Source organism: Spea bombifrons, chromosome 4 (genome assembly GCF_027358695.1).
Source record: "Spea bombifrons isolate aSpeBom1 chromosome 4, aSpeBom1.2.pri, whole genome shotgun sequence".
NCBI classification, from domain to species: Eukaryota; Metazoa; Chordata; class Amphibia; order Anura; family Pelobatidae; genus Spea; species Spea bombifrons.
In genome coordinates, this window is record NC_071090.1 from 48,333,694 (window position 1) to 48,346,168 (window position 12,475).

At 41.1% G+C, this 12,475-nt stretch overlaps 2 protein-coding genes across 5 annotated transcripts in view; both read right to left on the reverse strand.

Moving 5' to 3' along the window:
• Window positions 1–6,319, reverse strand: part of OSBPL8 (oxysterol binding protein like 8) — an 86,006-nt gene extending 79,687 nt beyond the window's left edge. For all 3 annotated transcript variants that reach the window (XM_053461965.1, XM_053461968.1, XM_053461964.1), the window contains exon 1: window positions 6,165–6,319. The gene's annotated coding sequence lies outside the window, so the exon portion shown is untranslated. The remainder of the gene's footprint in view (window positions 1–6,164) is intronic.
• The window catches only part of NAP1L1 (nucleosome assembly protein 1 like 1), a 151,285-nt gene that overhangs the window by 119,999 nt on the left and 18,811 nt on the right, over window positions 1–12,475 (reverse strand). The window lies entirely within an intron of this gene.

The window sequence follows — 12,475 nt, forward strand, 5'->3', positions numbered from 1 at the left end:
TCACTTTAGGGGCTTTAAAGGGTCATTTTAGTGTGCCCGACACCGTCACTACAGAAGAAAGTAGAGTAGTCAAATATGTATACCTCACAAACAGGTATGACAGATGGAGCATCCCTGTAACTTGTGTCTTTATGAATAAACCCTGTGGCAAACAGTTTCTAAAGCACTATTAGCGTGCAAATGAATTTGAAATATTAAATAAGTAAAACATTAATACATTATGCGAAGCCTATATAAGGCCAAAGAACTTTCCGTTTCCTGCTAAAATACACTAGCGTCTTTTTCTTGCCAAAGGACTTAAACTCATTAACTTCAAAGGGTAATTGTTCATTTAAAAGGAATCTGAAAATAGAAGGAACAAAACCATTAGAACAAGGCTGTATTTATACACGAGGACATTAGTCTGACACAAAGTCACTCCTTTTTCAGCTAAACAAAAAATACCGGTACTTGTGAATATATATCTTTAAAAATAAAAGCAGGAACCAGGTCAACCAAGAGGTCTCTGGCCATCGCTGCTGACCTAAGCTGGTTATGAGTGGTTATGTTACATGTATAGTAATAATATAGAAATAATCCCTAGATTGACAGCTGGTACTATCATACACTAATAGTAGTCATATATTTTTATGGAAATCATCTTCCAAAGTTACATAAAGTGTAAACTTTAAGATGCTGTATCTTGGAGCATCAATGCCAATGCATATGTATGATATAAATTGTACAGTTTGCTATAATAAAGACCATTCAGTCCATTCCACTTCTTCGTTACAGGAGGAATAGAATTCTTACTTAATACTTGACTACGCATTCTTTGTTGGCGGGTCAATAGGAGACATTACACTGTCCCTTTAACAGTTATAGTTACGCTGTCGACTGCCGCACAAAAGTCTAAAAACAAAGACTATATGTAGGAATGCAACCGAGTGATATTGATCATAGCAAGTTATAGAAGAATCCAATCTTACAAGTATTGATTTGCACTATAACAAGATACCGTCCGATTAGCATCATTGATATGTGAACAGTAAACATCCACACGTCTGATCACGGCACATGATCAGACATTCAGATATACTCGTCACACCACATGTACTAGAAGGACCACAAAGCACGAATTAGGTTAGTTCTAGAATAATTATACTGTAAACCATATAAAACGTGGCCTCTTTCGTCATTTTTTTTCCCAGGAACTGTTGTCTTATGGCACAAAAAGAACACTGAAATGCAAAAGCTTATTAACCCTTTATGTGGTCAAGAAAAATGACATCTGCTCAAGTAGATGCACACCTTGGCTGTCCCAACAAAATCCTGTCCTCGTTGAACTTATACTATTCACAAACAGAACAAACTCTTAGTAATGCAATGCCATTATGAGGCAAATTACAATAAATCACACAACTGGCGGAGAGAACAAATTTCGCTCCATACTTAGGAGAGGTCAGGATGACCGTTTAGCTGAAACAAACTCAAAACACCAACAGCAAAGGCTTAGACAACCGATGCTAACAATCGCTACAGCACAAGTACAAATAACAGCAGAAGCGTAATAGAACAGATAATCGTTCGCAGCTCCCCTGCCTACGGCTTCACAGGTATTTTGGTTTGCAAATATCTATACACAAGCTGCATTGATAAGGTCTCACCAGCATCTTTTGAGCATCACAGAAGGCGGCATAACTTTTACCTCCAAATGAAAACCAAGGTTAAATCACCATTTGTAAGGATATCTTATTTTATTGACAAATATCTGAGATAACATTTGCATAGCTTGAACAAATCACAAATAAAAAGGAAATCATTTTCCTACATACACTCATATGTTCATTGGAAAATCTCAATACCGGTCTACAGAAGAGCACCTGTCAGTTTCACCTGCCTATACTGGTCAGGAAATACGACTACATTACTTAAACAGGACAAATAGTCAAAAATCTGCCCCATACCACCCCAACAAGGTCAGTTTGGCTTAAGGGATAGGGTTAAAAAGGTACGGCTAGAAGCTAACCTAGACTGCATCTTTGTTACCATTTCGATAGCAATCTCTAACATATACACACATGAAATATTGCGCTCATAAATCACATTGTCTGCTCTTTTTAAACACACACAATTGCTGCTTTTCAAGACGTTAACCACTGAAACATCTGTAACTAGCAAACAATCTAAGCTCTACTGAAATGGGGAAGACTGGGCTTAGCATAAATTGAGAATTTAACATACAAAAGGATTTGTGACTCACTCAACCAAGAACAGACAGCACTTTTATATCCTGTCCTACGCTGCGTCGTGGATCAGGAGCGTCTCGTGTTTTTGCTCTCTTTCTCTTGTGGCTCTCGTCATTGGGGTGCAGTTCTCAAACCTCTCGTATGCAATTTACCCTTCGGGGATCTGCTGATGTTCAGACAAGTCCAGATGTGGACATCCCAGTGACGTTGGGCAGGATCAGATTCATATGTCAATGCAAGCTTTTCTTCTGTAATGGCACAAGAGAGCTAACACCGGATGCAAAGTACTGTAGGGCAGGCTATTTGACGACTGTCCACTAATGCTTGAGTATATTTATATTTATCCATGTTTTACAATCTTGAGCTATAGGAAACAGCGCTACTGCTACTCATTTGCAATGTACCTTGTTAGAATGCATAGTATGAATTGGTAAGTTACAAAGGGAAGAGCTGTACAAATGATATATACTTTAATGTTTAGATATATTACATGTTTATGACAAAGGGTTTTTTCCCTTCTATTGGCCAAGTAAGGTGAAACCTTTTTGGAATCCAAAGCAATAGCCTACTTAATACATTTAAGCAAGAACATGTACATTTTTATATAAGTGTTTAATAACAGTAACTAGTGCTCGTGGTTTATATAGCGCACTGAGCGGCAAAATTTAGGTTTTAGTTAATATATATTATAATAATATAAATGCAATTACTTTATTGATACAAAATTTAGAAGGGGCTCCCCCCAGAAATAATAAACATCAAGAACTCACAGGTCAGAGAACATCTGATCACTGTAAAGAAAGAATATCAGTGACGCCAGCGCCAAAAATCAAAGACGGACTGAAACATAACAAGGCTGTCTACTAAAAATGAAAAATGTTACGGTGTTCCTCTGTTCTATAGGGGTCACCCTACTCCCACCCCACATATTGAGCTTTGGTTTCATATTTGCTGTTTGTTTTTTTTGTTGTTTTTTTTTTATTATTATCGGGGGGGGGCAGCAGTCTACGCACGATAGAGATTTCCTTTTCTTTATTCCTACTGAAAATAAAACTCTCATCCCCACGAAACGCCCTTTGGTTTCCTCTCAAGACACACTTCCATGGATTATTTAGTTACTGTCCAATCATTTGAGGAAGTGAGTAGTAATAAATGAGGTCATGTGATTTCAGGTTACATAACAGTACACAGTCTGGAATTTGCTGCGCATTGGGACACATTACATATATTACACATAGATACACAGGCACACATTGGATACTAGCTAGATTAGGAAGTACAAAAGCTAAAACTATTATAAAAAGATTGTGTTATCCCGTCAAACCACATTCTAGCCCGATGACCTTTCCCTACATACTTCTTGCATTCGCTTCCTGCTCGGCACGTTAGACAGATGTATTGCTCTACCTCAATGCCTTCTGTACGTAACTAATGTCATGAGCTTTCTAATCTATTTCCTGATTTCCCAGCCCTGCAGCGAACGGTACGGAGAGGCGCTTGCCACATTTCCTCCAACCAGTAAGCACATAATTGCAAAATCTGGTTAGCGAGCAGATGAACATCTGTACAGCCGACTGGTGCGCAAGCAACTTGAGCTAAAGTGCCGGGCTCTCTCGGGAACGAGAAGACTCAAATGTAAACATAGGAAGGGAACAGTTCATTTAGCAGCCGTGGGAAGTCGTGTCTATTACCGCCAACAACAAACAGCACAGGAAATGCTACGCGGCAACAATATCATCAACAGATCTTACTTTTTTTTTTATGGATTAAGCAAACCTTTAAAAGTATTTTGTCACCCAATGCATGGAGTTTTTCAATTGTGACAGTAATGAGAGATTAAGAGAAGTTTCTTATACAGTCACTTCCTACTACAACGCATACGAGGGCCCTTTAAACTGTTATGGTGTCCCTTTCGCAAATGCAGAATACGCATTGTTCAGACAAACATTTCCCTGCATGTGCATGACCCCACGTGCACATGCGTGGAAAGCAAGAATTATTGGGGCACAGGGAGGGCAGCCGCAGCTGTTAAGCATGAAAATCACCTAATCCAGAAAACCCCAACAGCAGATCCAGAGACTATCATAAAAACAATCTGAACTAGAACATACACCTCAGAGATTACACACTGTTAAAAGTTTCTTCCGGACCTTGGAAAAATTACAAAAAAGCAATCTGCATTTTTACCTCAAGCAACCATGCCATAAGTGCTTGGATAGAGATAGACTTCCTTGTTGTAGTTTTTCTACTAGCCATAGAACCTCCATTGTACAAAGCATTTTGTCTTGGAGGCAACTACATGTCAGCGTCCATTATAAAACCCTACTTTGTATAAAAACACACTGATACCCTTTATGGCGTCTGAATGTTGCCTGTGTGTTCTCTACGACACAATATTAGCTTGACTGCTAAAGCAGTAGAATACAGCATTTATCTGTCCATCTGCTCATGAACAAGACCACCAATCCTCTAGCAAGAAGTGACGTTGTAGTCCATCAAGAACAGATGCCAAACGCAGCACTAAACACATCAGTCCTTATCCATACGCGACTGAGCTCGATTAGTTTATTCGTTTAATTAAACACTACTTGAAATGCTATCGTTTGTAACTTTGGGAACAGGACGTCAGAGGCACCAGAAGACAATGGAGAAGACATAAAAAAGCCTTTCTTTGAATTAATGATCTTAGTTGCCCATGAGCTGAAGAGCAGGCTGCATACAGTGGCTACGCTGTACTTAATCCAACTGGATACGTGTAGATAGCTTTCTAGTCCTGATCTATGTGAGGGCCGTTCATCATGATGAATTAAACTGGGCTCATCATGGAAAACCTAAATATATACAAAACAAACCCACACACGACGCACAAACAGAACTCGGTACTGAACCGCATGGAATAGGCATAAAAGGTTTCCTGAACCTAAGCCAAGACTAAACACTGATTAAGGCCCGAGTGTCTACATCAGGAAAAGTGGGCATTCCAGATGGGCCAAATAGTTCTTACATGTCTGTTTCAATGGACGCTACATGGGAGAGGTTGTCGATCACATCCAACCAAACTGTGGCCTTTCATCTTAAAGCCAGTCAGGCGTAAAGTGCCAATAAACATAGCAGTAACAACATTTCAAAATATACCTTTTATGCTTCTGTGCCATCTTCCCCAGACACAATAACAACTACTACCCTACCAGATTTTCAAAAACTACACTTAAGCGACACCACAGGACACTGAAGGACTTCATCCGCTGTCAAGCCCGTTTTATTCACCGTGGGCCACGTTACGCCTAATTTTAGTCATGCTTAGCACCGGTAAACTGGAGCTTTAACCGGTAAATTATTTCCGGCCAACCGTCCACAAAATTACCAAAGCACAAGAATGTCTAAAGCATATGGGGCGGCGGGTGGGTGACTAATAAGTCACAGTATGTATGTAATGTACACATAATGAATGTATACACATTCCACCATATTTCAATATCAGTGCAATGGGATGATATATAAAAGAAACAGGGCACACAAATAGACAGCAGTACCAAAAGGTGAATCACTTTCTGACCAACGCAGCTAACATAACAAAAGCTTCCTGTGCAGCTCCTTCTGGGTGATGATTTACTTCTATCGCCCAATGACTACAGAATTTACACCCGATGCCATTATCAAAAATAAAGTGTTGGAGGAAAGAAGGGGCGAAACTTCCCCGCCATGTGACCCAGCATAAGACTGGCCGGGCGATCGCTGAGCTGGGAACAAGGAGCTGCGTTGTGTCTCCTTTTAGCCATGTGCAGCGATTACAATGTCGTTATAGGCACTGGCGTAACGATCAGCCACTATGCAGCATTCCTGTACAGGAGGGTGCGTTATGTCTACGAGTACGATGTCCGCTTAATGTCCCTCAATGGGCACAGAGGAGCAGCAGCAGCCCCCTTGGGGTCTTACCGTATAAATCCTGGGATGAGTTGGAATGACAGCCCCGCTCCGGGTAAATGCTATGCCAGTTACGCTCACACAGCTCAGCGGCCGAGAATGAAACTGCTGCTATACTGGGTGATAGCCCCGACACGACCAGCGCGCTGTGATAATGTCATCGGGGCCACGCCCACTAATCCTTCTCTTCTATGGCTTTTTGGGCCTGGGCTGCCAATGGGAATTTGGATTGGACGCCATCTTGTGGTTGGCGTGCAGGTTAAAACTGGGCACGGCTCAGTTATTCCTTTAAAAAATATACATTTTCAAATGTTGTTACGCTATCAAAACGTGTTTGAATCATTTTTTTATGTGTTTTTTAAAGCATTAATATGGTCCCTTGCGTCTCCGCCCCTCCCATGACGTAAGTGAAACGCTTTGGAACGCACGATTGTGGTCTGCGTACTGCGTGCCCGTGTAATGGGCGATTCGAGTCTGTAACTAAACGGACGATGTATTTGTTCCACGCTGATGTGACTGAATGAACCGTGGGACACGCGAAGTACACGTATCTTCGAATAAGGCATTATACTTGGGCTTATCTTGAGTTGATGATCGCTGGCAGTTGTTGAGCATTTGCTGCAGAATAATCTTACATCAGAAATATTATTATTGATGAGATGAAAAGGAAAAACAAATTCTTTCCAAATGTAACAAAAAATATTAATAAAAACACCAGTAAACACACAAACAGTGTGCGATATACTCTTTCAAAGGCTGGGATATTGCATTGTTAGCATTTGGTGACATCTAACCTGAGAAGTATGAAGTCCCTGTGAAAAAGAAACGGCACAACGGCACGTTGTGTTCACTAATTCGTTTAAAAGGGTAATTGGGCATTGGAAAACACTTTTGCAATTGTGTTAGCACAGCTGGGAATTTCCTTGTTTTCCATGGCACCAAGTGACCCCAAATTTTTGAGCTGTAAACCTATGGCATTTAATGATGTGATTGTGTAACAACTTGTGCTTTGAAGGCATGGATCATATCTCAATGTTTTCAACAACCGGTGGATAAAGATTCATTTAGTAGTGTACTTTGATATGATTTATGCTACAGGCTTTCATCTCAATATGTCAAGGCCACAAATTAGAGCTGAACACAGTCATTAATTAAAGTCCATATCTGCACTCGGTCAATGATGCTGAAGTATGTTCCGGTGTATTAATGTGTCTAAATATGTTACTGTGTGTAAGTATGTTACTGAGTGCGAGTGTGTGTAAGTATGTTACTGAGTGCGAGTGTGTGTAAGTATGTTACTGTGTGTGAGTGTACGTAAGTATGTTACTGTGTGTGAGTGTACGTAAGTATGTTACTGAGTGCGAGTGTGTGTAAGTATGTTACTGTGTGCGAGTGTATGTAAGGAGGAGCTTAGAAGCTTTTACCGTAAGCTTCGGTATTTTTCTCTTCTTTCTGCCTCTTGTAGACTTTTTTTTTCCATTCTTTTCTTTCCTCTTTTATTTCCTTTTGTTCTTTCTTTCCGTTTTTGTCTGCCTCTTACATTTTTTCATCCTCTAACTTCTGCACCCAAACAAACATAGATACACACACATGCACACCGATGAGCCATAACATGACCACTGATAAGTGAATAACACTGATAATCTTGGTATCTTGGGGCTTGTCAGTGGGTGGGATATATTAGGCAGCAAGGTGTTGCGTATGGGGCCGTGTAGCCGTAAACCAGCCAGGGTGCTCATGCTGACCCCTGTCCACTGCCGAAAGCGCCTAAAATGGGTATGTGAGCATAAGAACTGAACAACGAAGCAATGGAAGAAGGTGGCTTGGTCTGATCACGTGGATGGCCAGGTGCATGTGTTTCACTTACCTGGAGAACACATGGAGACTCCACCTCACAACTTACAGGACTTAAAGGTCCTGCTGCTAACGTCTTGGTGGTGTACCACAGCACAACCTTCGGAGGTCTAGTGGAGTCCATGGCTTGACAGGTCAGCACAGTTTTGGCGGTAAAAGGGGAACCAACACAATATTAGGCAGGTGGTCATAATGTTATGGCTGATCGGTGTAATAAGTCTTTTTCAGGCATGCATGGTTAGAGAGGGAAGATGATTACCACAGGTTGCTGGACCCGATTGGATCCAGCTGTGGCTCTAGTTAAGGGCTGAGCTGGCCCTGTATAATGCATAATTCATCTCATGAACAGAGGTCTCACTGATTTAGCTGTGCATAATACAGGGCCAACCATGCTCTTCCTGCAGCATAAGCTCATTGGGGTATTTTATTAGTATTTTAGAATGTATTGTAACATGAAAGAGTTCAAACCGTAACTTGTTACTAGTTTCGCCCCTGTCCTTGGGCTTTAAAAAAGTTCTAAACATCCATTCGTTTTTTTCTTTTCTTTGCAGCATCAAGAACAAAACATTGAGACAGCAAAACAGACAAATCTGATTGTCCCATGAAGGAGTTTCACAGTTTTTAACTTTTTGTTTTCATTTACAGAAATTGCATATTACATAGCATGTGTAACTTATTTTATTACCACAACAATTTACAACGATATGATGTAAATCATGTTATTTCACCACCAAACTCAACATCCTGGTTTGCCTACACCCTTAACATATATTGGGCAAGCTATGGAAAACCTACAGTGGTTTCAAAATTCAACGTTAATCACACGTTTCCCCAACATCTGCCCTGTATACTATAAATAAGTACGTAATAGTAGACTTGATTGAACTACAGTTCACAAGTACATATTACTAATTTAAGCTTCTTAACGGATCCCTATCTAATCATAGTATTCAGAGATGGAATAAAACAGCACTGGCATATAGATACTGAAGACATATTTACCTTTTCATTAGAGAATATGCTTTTAGGTTTCTTTTTTTTGGGGGGGGGTTGTATATTTGAATTACGAATGATAGAATTCCAGGTCATCTTGTACTTTGTACCAGTTTGTTATTGTGTGTGCTTTTAAATGATTTTACTGACTCTGATTGTAACAACGCTATGGAATCGGCTGGCGCTATATAAATACGAACTGGGGCGTTTTTCAGTGTGCTGACCCCAAGTCTTTTGCAAGGCTTTAAAACTCATCTACTTCTCATAACTAAAAGAAAAAAATAATAATTGGGGTTTAAACATATAAAAGCATTGTATGCATAACCATGGCATTCTTATGGCTCCATATACAAGAGCCGTAAGGTAAGTGGTGATTGCTATAGCTGTATATACAAGATACTTATGTACCAGTGATTATGTGATACACTTCTTACAGTGATATTACATAGCACTAGCTTTGACTGTCATGCTGTGTAGTTCTCCAGATTAATAAAAGTGGAGCTTTACTACTATGAGATTCATTAAAATATGCTTTATGTGGTAACAAAAAAAGCATTACTAATAAGAAAAACTCAGTTTGTGGCTATGCTGGTGGTTGCTTTCAAAATATAATTACTGTAAACAGAATGCATTGGAAGAAGCGTGTGATATCAAGTCAGCGTATATTACAGCATCTGCATTTCTCGTCTTTATTATGGCCAACTTAAGTTATGGCCAGACCTTATTATTTGGGATCTTCCCTAGCACTGTAAACTCAGTTCATACAGAGCCCTTCTCACCTTTTATGGTTAGGAGTTGTATTCGCTAAACCATGTATTTGCAGGTGAGTTGAACATTCTATCGCAATTAAGCTTAATTATGCTTGGGGCGTGTTGAACCTTATTATTATTAGCATATGATCACTGCATGGTACCTTTACATTTTCTTGATAACTACCTTGCACATCTCAATGCGTATCATATACTAACGGCCAGTCAGCTCCAGTGTTGGCTCAGAAACACAGCAAGCAAGGGTCTGTTCTGATTTAGATGAGAGCGCTTTTCTGCCACTCAGAGGCAAGAATCGTCAGACCATGGAGGAGAATGACAACTCACAGAGTACTTAAATATGCAATATCCTTTAGTGAGGCTGCTAGGGAATAAACTGTCCCTTCAAGCTCATTGTTCAAAAGCTCAATTCACGTTCAAACTACTGATTTGCCAAATACACCTTTCAAATGAACTGTTGTACAGCGCTGCTGAATATGTTTACACTTTTTTAAATGAACTGTTTCTTATTTTTGTTGGTGTGGTTTATAATAACGAATGTCCTCTGGCGACAGGAATAGTATAATTGCATGAAAGCTTTCTGCCAAAGGTGCCTAAATTATGAGCTGTTAATTTACTAAATAATGATGGTAGAGCGCACTCTAGTGGCCTTAAATATATTTCCAAAATAAAATACATTTCTAAGTTTAAATGGAATTTCACTTTAGTCACCCAAAGTTGTCTTTATTGTTTAACCCTTCTTCAACCCCCCTCCAATTATATCATGAATATCAAACAATTACAAACACAAAAGAAAAATGTTAAATATGCATGTAACACAATTGGCACCCATTTACTAAATACTTTATGCTACCTCCCTTTCCCAAGATAACACGTCTGATGAGGTTGGAAAATACACGATAAGGGATCTGAGACCATTCCTCCATACAGAATCTCTCTACAGCCTTCAAAGTTTGAGGTTGACGCTGGCGGACTTTGCTCTTCAGTTCACCCCACAGGTGACTGGGATGGCCATAGTAGGACCTTGGTTTTATGGTCAGTAAACCATTCGTGTTGATTCTGATGTATGTTTTGGGTCATTGTCCTGATGGACCTAATCACCCAGGTGTACTAAAAATTTAAAATATCAATGGGAATATAGTTTGAATATATTTCTTTATATGAATTCATAGGGGTGCTAATCAGGGCCATCTTTAGCGCGAGGCCCAGTCATTCCTGGGGGGCCCCTTGAGCCAGCAGCAACCACGGTCGCAGGGGTCGCAACCCGCAATCACACAGGCAGGCTGTTTAGGGGCAAAGATGACTGGACTCGCTCCATTCATTTGCTGTGTTGTGTTTGCAATTTGATATCCATGAGCACAGAGTATTTTTCAGTATTTTTTGAAGACCCGGGGCGTATCCTGTATGTGGCATGTTACATTTCTATTCTTATGTAGTGTGTGGCCATGAACCATCAGCATACCTGGAGACTTTGTGGCTCAGGCTACCAGGTCCCCCTGAAATCAGAGCACGGTCTAGCTGATGTCTGTGGACTTTCTTGCTGATGTGGGACACATACCATTGTTAGAGGGGGAACAATGCCCAATCAGCCTAACGCAACGTAACAGCCTGCGTGTGCCTCCTCTGCCCCTGAAGCAACCTGCCTGTGCCTCCTCTGCCCCTGAAACAGCCTGCGCCACCTCTGCCCCCCAATCAGCCTGTCTGTGGCATGTCTGCCCCCTAATCAGCCTGTCTGTGCCATTTCTGCCCCCTTATCAGCCTACCTGTGCATTTTCTGCCCCTAAACACTAACTTACTCACCACTAACTTCATTCATTCACCCACTCCCGCTAAGCATTACCTGGGGGCCATGCAGATGTCTATGCAGCCCGACGCCCGCCTAACGTGAGTCCGCAGTGCACGGGTGCCACAGCAGTAAGCTGCGGGCCTGATTAGGGCCACCCGGGGCAGACCGCCCCCATGCCCTCCTTTAGGTACGCTACTGACTCCGGGTAAAGCGTTGCTACTCCAGGTCACTACAGTGAAACTCTGGGTCTGAGGGTGGTGTTGTTCCCCTCTAACCATGACATCAGCTAGACCGTGCACAGACTTCAGGGGATCCTGGTAGCCTGAGCCACAAAACCCCAGGTATGCTGATGGTTCATGGCCACACACTATCTAAGCATAGAAATGTTACGTGCAGCCTTTCCTATCTAGCCATCGGCTGTACTTACCTCATTTGGCCCTGCTCAGTAGCACTCCTATTGAAGTCAATTACATTTCTACTGCCAACTAGTATACATGCGGTAGAGGCACTGATAGCTAAAGCTTCAAATGGCCTGCCGCTGGAGGAGAAGCCGACTTAAGTTGGCCCTTTATAACCGCGTAGTCATATCAGGGAGATGAAATGTTTACCAAACAGGTTGGCAAACCCACCATAAACTCTACCAAGTAATACATAATTTCACTTGTGGTTGTCAATAGAACTGCTGATAAAATCCTATATCCTGCAGTCCTTCTGATTAGACCATCGTCCCCATGAGCAGACCTGACTGGTAGGGGGCCCTTTGATTTTTGTCCACCGGTTAAATAAGCCCTGCACATGTAGTCTCCAAAACCAGTGTGTGGTCCAAACACTCCCCAACGTGCACTTTGTAGAAGATGTAGCCGGAACCTTTTAACGCCATTTTTAAGTTAAAATACTTTTCCTAGTTTCAGATAAAATGTATA